The sequence below is a fragment of the Mesoplodon densirostris genome, chromosome 1 (assembly GCF_025265405.1).
Source record: "Mesoplodon densirostris isolate mMesDen1 chromosome 1, mMesDen1 primary haplotype, whole genome shotgun sequence".
Taxonomy (NCBI): domain Eukaryota; kingdom Metazoa; phylum Chordata; class Mammalia; order Artiodactyla; family Ziphiidae; genus Mesoplodon; species Mesoplodon densirostris.
The window spans coordinates 8745276-8755753 of NC_082661.1; the positions used below are offsets into that span (position 1 = coordinate 8745276).

General features: G+C 49.8%; 1 non-coding gene across 1 annotated transcript; it reads right to left on the bottom strand.

Annotated features, from left to right (window-relative positions):
* Positions 1 to 2621: 2621 nt before the first annotated feature.
* LOC132501660 (small nucleolar RNA SNORD35) lies at positions 2622 to 2702 on the bottom strand. Its single transcript, XR_009534278.1, has one exon. It is a non-coding gene; the product is annotated as a small nucleolar RNA SNORD35 (small nucleolar RNA).
* Between the last annotated feature and the right edge of the window lie 7776 nt (positions 2703 to 10478).

Sequence of the window (10478 nt, forward strand, 5' to 3'; positions counted from 1 at the left end):
TTAAGGTAATTATCGATATGTATGCTCCTATTCCCATTTTCTTAATTGTTTTGGGTTCGTTATTGTAGGTATATTCCTTCTGTTGTGTTTCTTGCCTAGAGAAGTTCCTTTAGCATTTGTTGTAAAGCTGGTTTGGTGGTGCTGAACTCTCTCAGCTTTTGCTTGTCTGTAAACATTTTAATTTCTCCATCAAATCTGAAGGAGATCCTTGCTGGGTAGAGTAATCTTGGTTGCAGGTTTTTCTCCTTCATCACTTTAATTATGTCCTGCCACTCCCTTCTGGCTTGTAGAGTTTTTGCTGAGAGATCAGCTGTTATCCTGATGGGGATTCCCTTGTGTGTTATTTGTTGTTTTTGCCTTGCTGCTTTTAATATGATTTCTTTGTGTTTAATTTTTGACAGTTTGATTAATATGTGTCTTGGCGTATTTCTCCTTGGATTTATTCTGTATGGGACTCTCTGTGCCTCCTGGACTTGATTAACTATTTCCTTTCCCATATTAGGGAAGTTTTCAACTATAATCTCTTCAAATATTTTCTCAGTCCCTTTCTTTTTCTCTTCTTCTTCTGGAACCCCTATAATTCGAATGTTGGTGCGTTTAATGTTGTCCCAGAGGTCTCTGAGACTGTCCTCTGTTCTTTTCATTCTTTTTTCTTTATTTTGCTGTGAAGCAGTTATTTCCACTATTTTATCTTCCACCTCACTTATCCGTTCTTCTGCCTCAGTTATTCTGCTATTGATCCCATCTAGAGTATTTTTCATTTCATTTATTGTGTTTTTAATCGATGCTTGATTCATCTTTAGTTCTTCTAGGTCCTTGTTAACTGTTTCTTGCATTTTGTCTATTCTATTTCCAAGATTTTGGATCTTGGAAATAGAATCTTGGATCATCTTTACCATCAGTATTCTGAATTCTTTTTCAGGTAGACTGCCTATTACCTCTTCATTTGTTAGGTCTGGTGGGTTTTTATCTTGCTCCTTCTCCTGATGTGTGTTTTTCTGTCTTCTCATTTTGCTTATGTTACTGTGTTTGGGGTCTCCTTTTTGCAGGCTGCAGCTTCGTAGTTCCCGTTGTTTTTGGTGTCTGTCCCCAGTGGCTAAGGTTGGTTTAGTGGGTTGTGTAGGCTTCCTGGTGGAGGGGACTAGTGCCTGTGTTCTGGTGGATGAGGCTGGATCTTGTCTTTCTGGTGGGCAGGTCCACGTCTGGTGGTGTGTTTTGGGGTGTCTGCAGACTTTTTATGATTTTAGGGAGCCTCTCTGCTAATGGGTGGCGTTGTGTTCCTGTCTTTCTAGTTGTTTGGCATAGGGTGACCAGCACTGTAGCTTGCTTGTCGTTGAGTGAAGCTGGGTACTGGTGTTGAGATGGAGATCTCTGGAAGATTTTCGCCGTTTGATATTATGTGGAGCTGGGAGGTCTCTTGTGGACCAGTGTTCTGAAGTTGGCTCTCCCACCTCAGAGGCACAGCACTGACTCCTGGCTTCTCAATTTGGGATGTTTTGTTGTCTATTCATGTATTCCACAGATGCAGGGTACATCTAGTTGATTGTGGAGCTTTAATCCGCTGCTTCTGAGGCTGCTGGGAGAGATTTCCCTTTCTCTTCTTTGTTCTCGGAGCTCCCGGGTCTCAGCTTTGGATTTGGCCCCGCCTCTGCGTGTAGGTCGCCGGAGGGCGTCTGTTCTTCGCTCAGACAGGACAGGGTTAAAGGAGCAGCCGCTTCAGCGACTCTGGCTCACTCAGGCCGCGGTGGGGGGGGGGTGGGGGGGGAGGGGCACGGAGTGCAGGTGGAGCCTGCAGCGGCAGAGGCCGGCGTGACGTTGCACCAGCCCGAGGCGCGCCGTGCGTTCTCCCAGGGAAGCCGCCCCTGGATTCCGGGACCCCGGCAGTGGCGGGCTGCACGGGCTCCTGGAAGGGCGGTGTGGACAGTGACCTGCGCTCGCACACAGGCCTCTTGGCGGCGGCAGCAGCAGCTCCAGCGTCCCACGCCCGTCACTGGGCTCCGCGCTTTCAGCCGCGACTCGCGCCCGTCTGTGGAGCTCCTTTAAGCAGCGCTCTTAATCACCTCTCCTCGCGCACCAGGAAACCAAGAGGGAAGAAAAAGTCTCTTGCCTCTTCGGCAGCTCCAGAGTTTTCCCGGACTTCCTCCCGGCTAGCTGTGGCGCATTAGCCCCCTTCAGGCTGAGTTCTCGCTGCCAGCCGCAGTCCTCTCCCTGCGCTCTGACCGAAGCCCGGGCCTCAGCTTCCAGCTCCGCCCGCCCCGGCGGGCGAGCAGACAAGCCTCTCGGGCTGGTGAGTGCTGGTCGGCACCGATCCTCTGTGCGGGAATCTCTCCGCTTTGCCCTACCCAGGTACGTGAGGAGTTCCTTGCCTTTTAGGAGGTCTGGGGTCTTCTGCCAGCGTTCAGTAGGTGTTCTGTAGGAGTTGTTCCACGTGTAGCTGTATTTGTGGTGTATCTGTGGGGCGGAAGGTGATCTCCGCGTCTTACTCTTCCGCCATCTTCCCCGGAAGTCGAGTTTATTTTTAAAGATGAGAAATTTAGAGCTGAAAGAGTAAAAAGCCTCGTACAAGGTCAAACCAAATAAGTTAGAGGCCAGGATGAAATGTGACCCTTGTAAATATTCATTTTTTTTCATTTCCATGGGCATTATCAGCACTGCCCACAGTGGCATTCACAGACCATTGTGAGAAAAAGCCACCATCTGCTAAATATTCATTTTTAACTCTTCTTGGAAGTCAGCAAAGAGGGACACAGTAAATAGCAGTGTGGATATTGATGCTGGGAAACAGTGCTTCCCTGGACACTGCTTCCCAGCCTTACTATGGGGTCCCTGCAGAAGTGAGAGGCAGTGGGAGTGACAGAGGTGGAGCTGGCTCTTCATGGAGCAGCCGTGTGACCTCACACGAGCTGCTCCATCCCTGTTGGTTGAATCCACACAGTCTGGATTCTCTAGAGAAACAGAACCACACACATATCTTTGTATGTGTATAAGGGAACATCATAAGGAATTGGCTCATGCAATTACGGAGGTTGAAAAGCCCCCATGATGTGCTGTCTGCAAGTAGGAAGGACGGTGGTGTAATTCAGTCCAAGTCCAGAGTCCTGAGAACCAGGGGAACTGAGGGCAGGAGAAGGTTGATGTCTCAGCTCAAGCAATCAGGCAGGAAGGGGCAAGTACCTCCTTCCTCCTTTTTGATCTGTTCAGGCCCTCAGCGAATTGGATGATGCCGCCCACATTGGGGAGGGTAAACCAATTTACCGAGCCCACCTATTCAAATGTTAATTTCATCCAGAAACACTCTCACAGACACACCCAGAAATAATGTTTAGCCAAATATCTGGTATCCCATGATCCAGTCAAGTTGACACATGAAATTAACCATCGCAGTTCCTCAGCTGTAAGATGGGGGTAAGAATAATACGAGCCTCACAGGAGTATTGGGGGATTGAATGAGGTGATGCTTTGGAAGTATTTAGTGGGGCATCTGGAACACAGTGGGCGCTCAGGAGACTGACTCTTCATACCCTTAGGCTGCATGAGGGTCTTTTCTCCTGGGGCTGACCCTGGAGATGTCCCCTGGTAGCAAAGGGAGCCCCTGTTGGCCTGGGCATCCCATTCCCAGGTACAGCCTCCGTTTTCTTCCCTGTTCTCCTGGGGGCTGGGCTGTGACCCACACGCAACTCCCCTGAGGACACTCCAGCCGTCCTCCACGCAGCTGGGTGTCAACTCAGCCCGATCAGAGCAGTGGCCTGGACCCCACCCAAGAGGATGTCTCCAGAGCCCACCCCAGGCACACGCAGGGCAGTGATACATCATGCATTACGGTCATTCTCGAGGCCTCAGTAGGCCCAGTGAGGTGGGGACAGGGACTGTGGGTCCTGAGGGGGTGTTGGGGAGGCCAAGCACCACACAGCACCTGCTGCATCATGTCTGGGTCTTCCTGCTAAAATCCCTGGACTGAGTGTCAAGCTTGAGACTGCCGTGCAAATCTGCTCAGAAATGGATAAAGCTGCAGTGTTGTGGGCATGGAGTGGGGGGAGTGGGGTAAGATAAAGGGGCCCTGGCCTAGCCCCCTCACCCACGATGTCTCCTTCACGCCTGCCTTTACTAGGAATTCCTCCCAAGTGAGTCCAAGATCCCCTTTCACAGGGACAGGATGCTATCGGGGAAGATAAGTTCAATATTAGCCTCCAATGTTGACTGAACTGTTAATCCTGTGTCAGGCACCATTCTAAGCACTTAGAACACGATGACTCCACAGGACTGCAAGGCAGGTATTACTGTTATCACTAGTTTACGTATGAAGAAACAGAGGCACAGAGAGGTTAAGTCATCTGTTCTAGGTCACACAGTAAATGAGTGCAAAGCTGGTATTTCATCACATGTGCTCTGGCTCTTAGACATTGCTTGAATGAACATATTAATTTTACAAGTTAATTCTTTGGTTAGGTAGGAGGTTACATTCTAAAGCAGCAGCAGCTGGGGCACAGTGGACCCCAGGACAAAGGTAATGTTGGAACTTTGATTGAGAGTTTCTAAATATGAGTTTCTGTGCTGCTTGCCTAAGATCATAGGACACTTGAGGTCTAATGTCTGATGTTGGGAAGTAATTTCTTCCTCCATGCCTCAGTTTCCCCAACTGTAAAAAGAGAGGTTTTGCTGAATCATCCCTATGTTTTAGAGACATCTTCATGGATTTAGTGAAAACAGGAGTTTAACATCAGCCACCTGGTTCAAACCTCCATGCCCCACTTACTAGCTGTGTGATCCTGGGCTGGATATTTAACCTCTCTGAGCTCAGTCTCTGCAGCTGCTAAATGAGAGTGCCACCTCTGGAATTCTTCAATGAGGAACTGTGGCTGAGTCCATTCGGGTTGCTATAACAAAAATACCATAGACTGGATGGCTTGCAAATGACAGAAATTTATTTCTCATAGTTCTGGAGGCTGGGAAGTCCAAGATCAAGGCACCTGCAGATTCTGTGTCTGGTGAGAGCCTGCTTCTCTGGTTCATAGACGCTGTCTTCTTGCTGTGTCCCTCGGTGCCTGAGGGACAAGGGAGCTCCCAGGGCTTCTTTCATAAAGGCACTAATCCCATTCATGAGAGCTCCACCCTCATGACCTCCTACCACCATCAGACTGAGGATTAGGTCTCAACATATGAATTCTGGAGGGACACGCACATGCAGTGTGTGGCAGGTCCCTAGCACAGGGCCCAACACACTGCAGCAGTCAACGAATATGGGACTTCTTCCCTTCTGAGGCCCTTCCTGCTCTCTCTCTGGGATTTGAGCAGCAATTAGTCATCTAGCAAAGCCTAAGGAACTGGGTCAAAAGTGGCAAAGGTTGCCTGGTATTTAGGAGGGTGGGGGCCATGCCCGTCAGTCCCTGGGCAGGTGTGTATGGGAGGGGTGACTGCTGGGGGACCTGGGTAGTAAAGAAATGGTCCCAAAGGATGAACACCTAACCCTAGGAGGCTGTGTGACAGTCAGGAGTGTCTGGGGCAGTGGGAGCAGGAGAGAAAAGGAGGTATAAAATAGGAAGATATATAGAAATATAAAAAGAAATATAAACTTAATTCCCACCATGAAATTATAAAACCACCATTTCCGACAACCTAATAAAAATGTGTTCACACCAGGTCAACAAAGTGTGGATGAGATCTTATAACAGGAGGCTTTGTTCAACAGAATCCCAATACGTATTTTTCCCTGTATTAACCATCAATTCTCTCATAAAAATTTATTACAACATTTGCTATGTAGTCACTAAACACAAGCCATTGTAAACAGAGCAGGCGACATTGGCCTTGGATTCATCAGTCCTGAGTCCCATTGCAATAGTAAACAGCTGTTGGCAAGTGTATCACATGAAAGGTAACAGTGCCACATGGGGAGGGCTTCTGGTAATGTGTGTGTGTGTGTGTGTGTGTGTATGTGTGTGTTTTAATAGAGCTGTACTTCTGTTTAATAAATTAGGAGAAAATAAAGTAAAAACTACCATGTAAACAAACACTAGAGGATGGTCACATTTTGCTTCATTTGTTTTATGCTTAGTATGCAGCTGTTGGTGAACATTCGCCCGTAAGGGCACACAGAGGGAAGCAGAGTCACGGGGGCACACGGTGACAGGTGCATTTGCTCCAACATAAAGTCACAGATGTCCCACCCATTTTCCTATAGGTCTGACTTTAGGAACAGAACATTGTACAGGAGCCAGGCATTTGCAGATCTCTCTGTTCCCCGGGAATGAAATATCTTTAGTTTGTCTAAATCTCGGCTTCCAAAAGTATTTTTGAAGTATCCAAATATAAAGTACATTTCCATGTGGAATGCTGAACTAGCTGGCACATGCCTTAGGTTTCCTCAGTGCAGACTCCCTTCTGTTCTCTGGATGTCCAAGCTATGGACAGTGTAAGTTCCCACAGCCCACTTTGCACAAACCTCCCAAATAATGAAATCTGTGAAAACTGAAGGAATGCAAAGAATTAAACTTGGGTGCGCTCATTACTTGGAGCTTCTGGGGTTCAAAGGGTAGCATCTAACCAGTCTCACTTCAGGGAGGTGGTGGTTCTCCCACTGGACACAGGGCCGGATGAAGCTCTGTGTGGGAGATAGCCGTGCTCCATTAGGGAGGATGGATAAGGGTGGCTGAAGTTGTCTGCTGGCATCCGCTCAACACAACACAATAGCAGAGGGACAGATTTATGTCTTCCGAGGAGCTGCCTCACTACAATGGACAATGCACATCCCAGTGGCAAAGGTTTGAATTCCTTCTCCCGAGCGAGTCTAAGAAAATAAAGACTAGCCTATCCCTGTGTTTATAAAAATGTCCCATGTGGTAAGGAGAGTAAGGCAAGGCACCTCTTTTGTCACTGGACTTTCAAGGTTCCCCCTGGGGAAATCCTGATGGGGCTGGTGAGACACTGTACTCCTTAAACGGCCCTCAAATGTTCCAGAAGAGATTATGTTTACAAACTTGCTATAAAACAGGATTCTTGAGGTTTGGAATGATTTCAACTTACGAGGGGACTTGGCATTCAAATACAGCATGGGGTTTGGTTACTAATAATTTAAGCAAATATTTGGTATTAAATGACTTGAACGCCGGGCCATGGTGGACAGAGCCCTTGGGGGCTGGGTGTATGGTATTTTTGCCAGGCAGAAGCTGTCTCTCTGATCTGGTCTTTGGGAAATTGACTGGCTCAGGTCAACCAATCAGTTGTGTGCCATTGCGATGGTGTCTGACGCTCCCCAAACACATTTCCTATGAGTAGTCTGGGGTATTGCCGAGGCTTTGATGAGTCTAATCTGACTCTCAAAATTCAAAGTGGGATTCCTGTCTCCAAATACAGATTTCAGACTCTTCAAAACGTGAACTTCAGGTTCTATTTAACACATGCAACCACTCTTCCACGCCAGGGAGTAATTAAGATACTGACTATAGAATCACCAGGACTGCAAGAGAAAGGTCACAGGAAACACCCCGAGTCAGTGTTCCTAAGAGCACACGCATTCCACAAGGGGCACACACAGTCTTTGGAGTCAACAACCTAAACTATTTTAAAAGTCCTTAAACGTGGGTATACGTGACAAACTATCTCACTGCTAAGATTGAGTAGATGCATAACGTTGGACCCTCAATGCATTTTTACATGACGCACTGCATGAGTAAGCTGTACAAGCCCCGGAGATGGGTGTGAAGCGGGGGGGGGGGGGGGGCTGAACTGTTACTTGGGACAAGGGTAACATTTGCAAACACATGGTTGTTTCTGCTGTGGGTTCTTCTGGTTGTCTCCGGGGTATGGGCCATGCCCACAAGGACCCTGTGTTACTATGGAAAGTGTACACCCCCTACTGAAGACATACCTTTATTCCCACTCGGGTGTATTATCAGGGGATATGCCCTGGCCGAATGAGGTTGGCTTCTTAAGAGTGAATCCTGCCCCACTCCCGCTCACTGTAGACGCCCCACAAATTAAATGCAACGCTTTTAGTGCCTCTCGCCCACCCTCCCTCCCTTCCTTCCGTCTTCTTTCTTTTCTTTCTTCCCTCTCTTTGTCAATAGCTAAATATATGTGGATTTCCCATGTTTTCTCTTTCTAAAAGAGCTCTAATTTTGAAACCCCCAAGTTCAAGACCTCGGTGCTCTCCCCAGGACCACAGATCACATCCACTCTGTCTCAGGAGTCACGTCACCTCCTAGGTGCCCAGCCTATCCTATTCCCGGACACACGCTAAGCTCCCGCCCCATTAGACTCCCCAGTGGGCACGCTGTTCACACCTCCTTCATGTCTCGTCATAGGCGCTTCCCAACTGCAGGTTCAGGCCCAATACTGCCACCTCTAGGAAACCTTCCAGAACGCTCCGCCCCCACCGCCAAGCACATCAGCCCTCCTCCTGCACCCCCAACACTGTGCACACTGCTCCAGGGCAGCCCCGCCCTCCTCACTGTAGAGTAATCTCTGGTCTCCCCCGGAGTCTGACACAGCCCAGGGCCCAACACACAGAAGGCGCTCTGTAAATGTCAGAGGAGTGACAGGTGGTATTGTGACAGCGCTGGGCTGGAGCCTGCAGCCTGCCGTGCCCCGCTGTCCAGCCCCTCCAGGACCCCGCTTCCCCGGATCTCTGTAGACCCTGCTTCCGCACAGTGGTGTCTGGGTCAGGCTGAGTGAAGCCTCGTGTCCTAGCCACTTTCCTCTCCCGATGCAGACTGCCTGGCAAGATGGGCAATTCCACACCTGTCCTCCTCTCTCCTAGAGAGCCAACTCCCAGAAACGTGCAGCTCCTGCCCCTTTGGCCTGTATTGTGGAAGGAGGCGTGCGGAGGCCTTTGACTTTGTGGCCACATCTGAACTGGCATTCCTTTGACCAGGCCAGGGCTTTGGCCACCAGCAGAGCAAAGGCAGGTGGCCAGGGGTCAGGCTAGCTCACTGAGGGCTAAAAGGCCACTTGGTCTTGAAAGAAAGTGGGAGCCTGCTGAGAAGGTGGGGGGACTTACAAACCACATTGCTCTCAGCCAGGCTTCTCCTCCGAACCCACTATGAGCAAACCATGGTGGCTACCTCTCCCCACTAGCCACCAGGCCAGCACGGGCTTCTCCATGTTAACCTCTCGGCATCTGTGTGAAGGGGAAAGGTCAGCTTCAGTGCCAGACACTGCTGTGTTGTACTAATGCTCGTGAAGGCTACTGGCCCAGAGTTTCGGGAAAATTCTTTGGACGATGGGTCCGCAAACACCTACAACGTTTAGTCAGTTAGATCCTCTGTAGCTGAAAAGCATTTGTGGACCATAAATTCTGGTACAGAGGCTGCTGCCAAGCATCTTCCCCTCGAATACCCCGAGAAGCACATGCAGAGAAAGAGGAGACCAGGGGTGGCCATGACGGGAGGGGCCCAAGGCCCAGCTGGCCAGTGTGGGTGTCAGCTCGGGAGCTGGGAGCACGGGGTTCTCTGCTGATGATGGAAAGTCACCTGCTCCTCCTTGAACTGCCCAGAGCCGGGAGAAGCTGGCACTTCCCATCGGTACCAGCCCACCCTTCTGGAGACCTATGTTGTGTTGCTCCTCAGATTTCTCTACATGCTGCCCGAGGACCTACAGATTTTGCCCGATCTGTAAAAAGGAGAGAGTAATAGTACTGACATCAGAGGATTACTGTGAGCATTCATGGAAACGCTACCCCCAAACTCTCAGCGTGGCGTCTGGCGTCTAGTCTTCACTCAGGACACGCCGGCTCTTAGGCTGTCATTATTACGAGCTGCTCGTGGGGGACCCAGCAGGGTCAGCCATGCTGGATGAAGCGGGGAACCAACAAAAGACCCACACCCAAGGGTGGGCATCCAGCACTGTCTCTCTCTGGCCCTGCCTCGGCTGGCTCGGCCCCCCGGGTCTGAAGCTGGTCGGAAGGGGGCAGGGGTGAGGGCTCTGGTTAGTAGCGAAGGGGCTAGAAGCCATCGACCCGCCCAGCCAGGCTGCCCGGACAGAGTCTGTGGCAGGACCCAAGCAAGCATCCCTCCGGGGCCCTCTGAGCACCAGGCTCCCTTTTCTCTAACACAATGTCTGAGCCAGTGAGTGCGGCCACCCTGCCAACACCCAACCCATCTCGTGCTTCCCAGCCGGGAGCCCCACAGAGAGGAAGGAGGCTGTTTTGCAAAGGCCTTCAGAGGTAGGGTGGGCTGCTTCTCCTGTTCCACCAGAGTCTTGTGAAAACAGGTTTTAAAATTTTCATGGCGTGATCAATTTTGTCCCTCTGAGAACGAAATGACTCAGCCCTTGAGTAGGCTGGAGATTGAACTATTTGGCATGTTTAGGGAACCCTAGAAGACAATTGAAACCTGGATATTTAGAAAGACCCAGTTTTCCATAGAGTTTATCCAGGTGTCTGAGATCATTTTTCCTCAGGGAGAACTTTGAAGTCCACCTGCAACAGTCGCCTGGGCCCTGATGTCTGAAAATTCAGAATCCTAGGCCTTGCCAGACCTCCT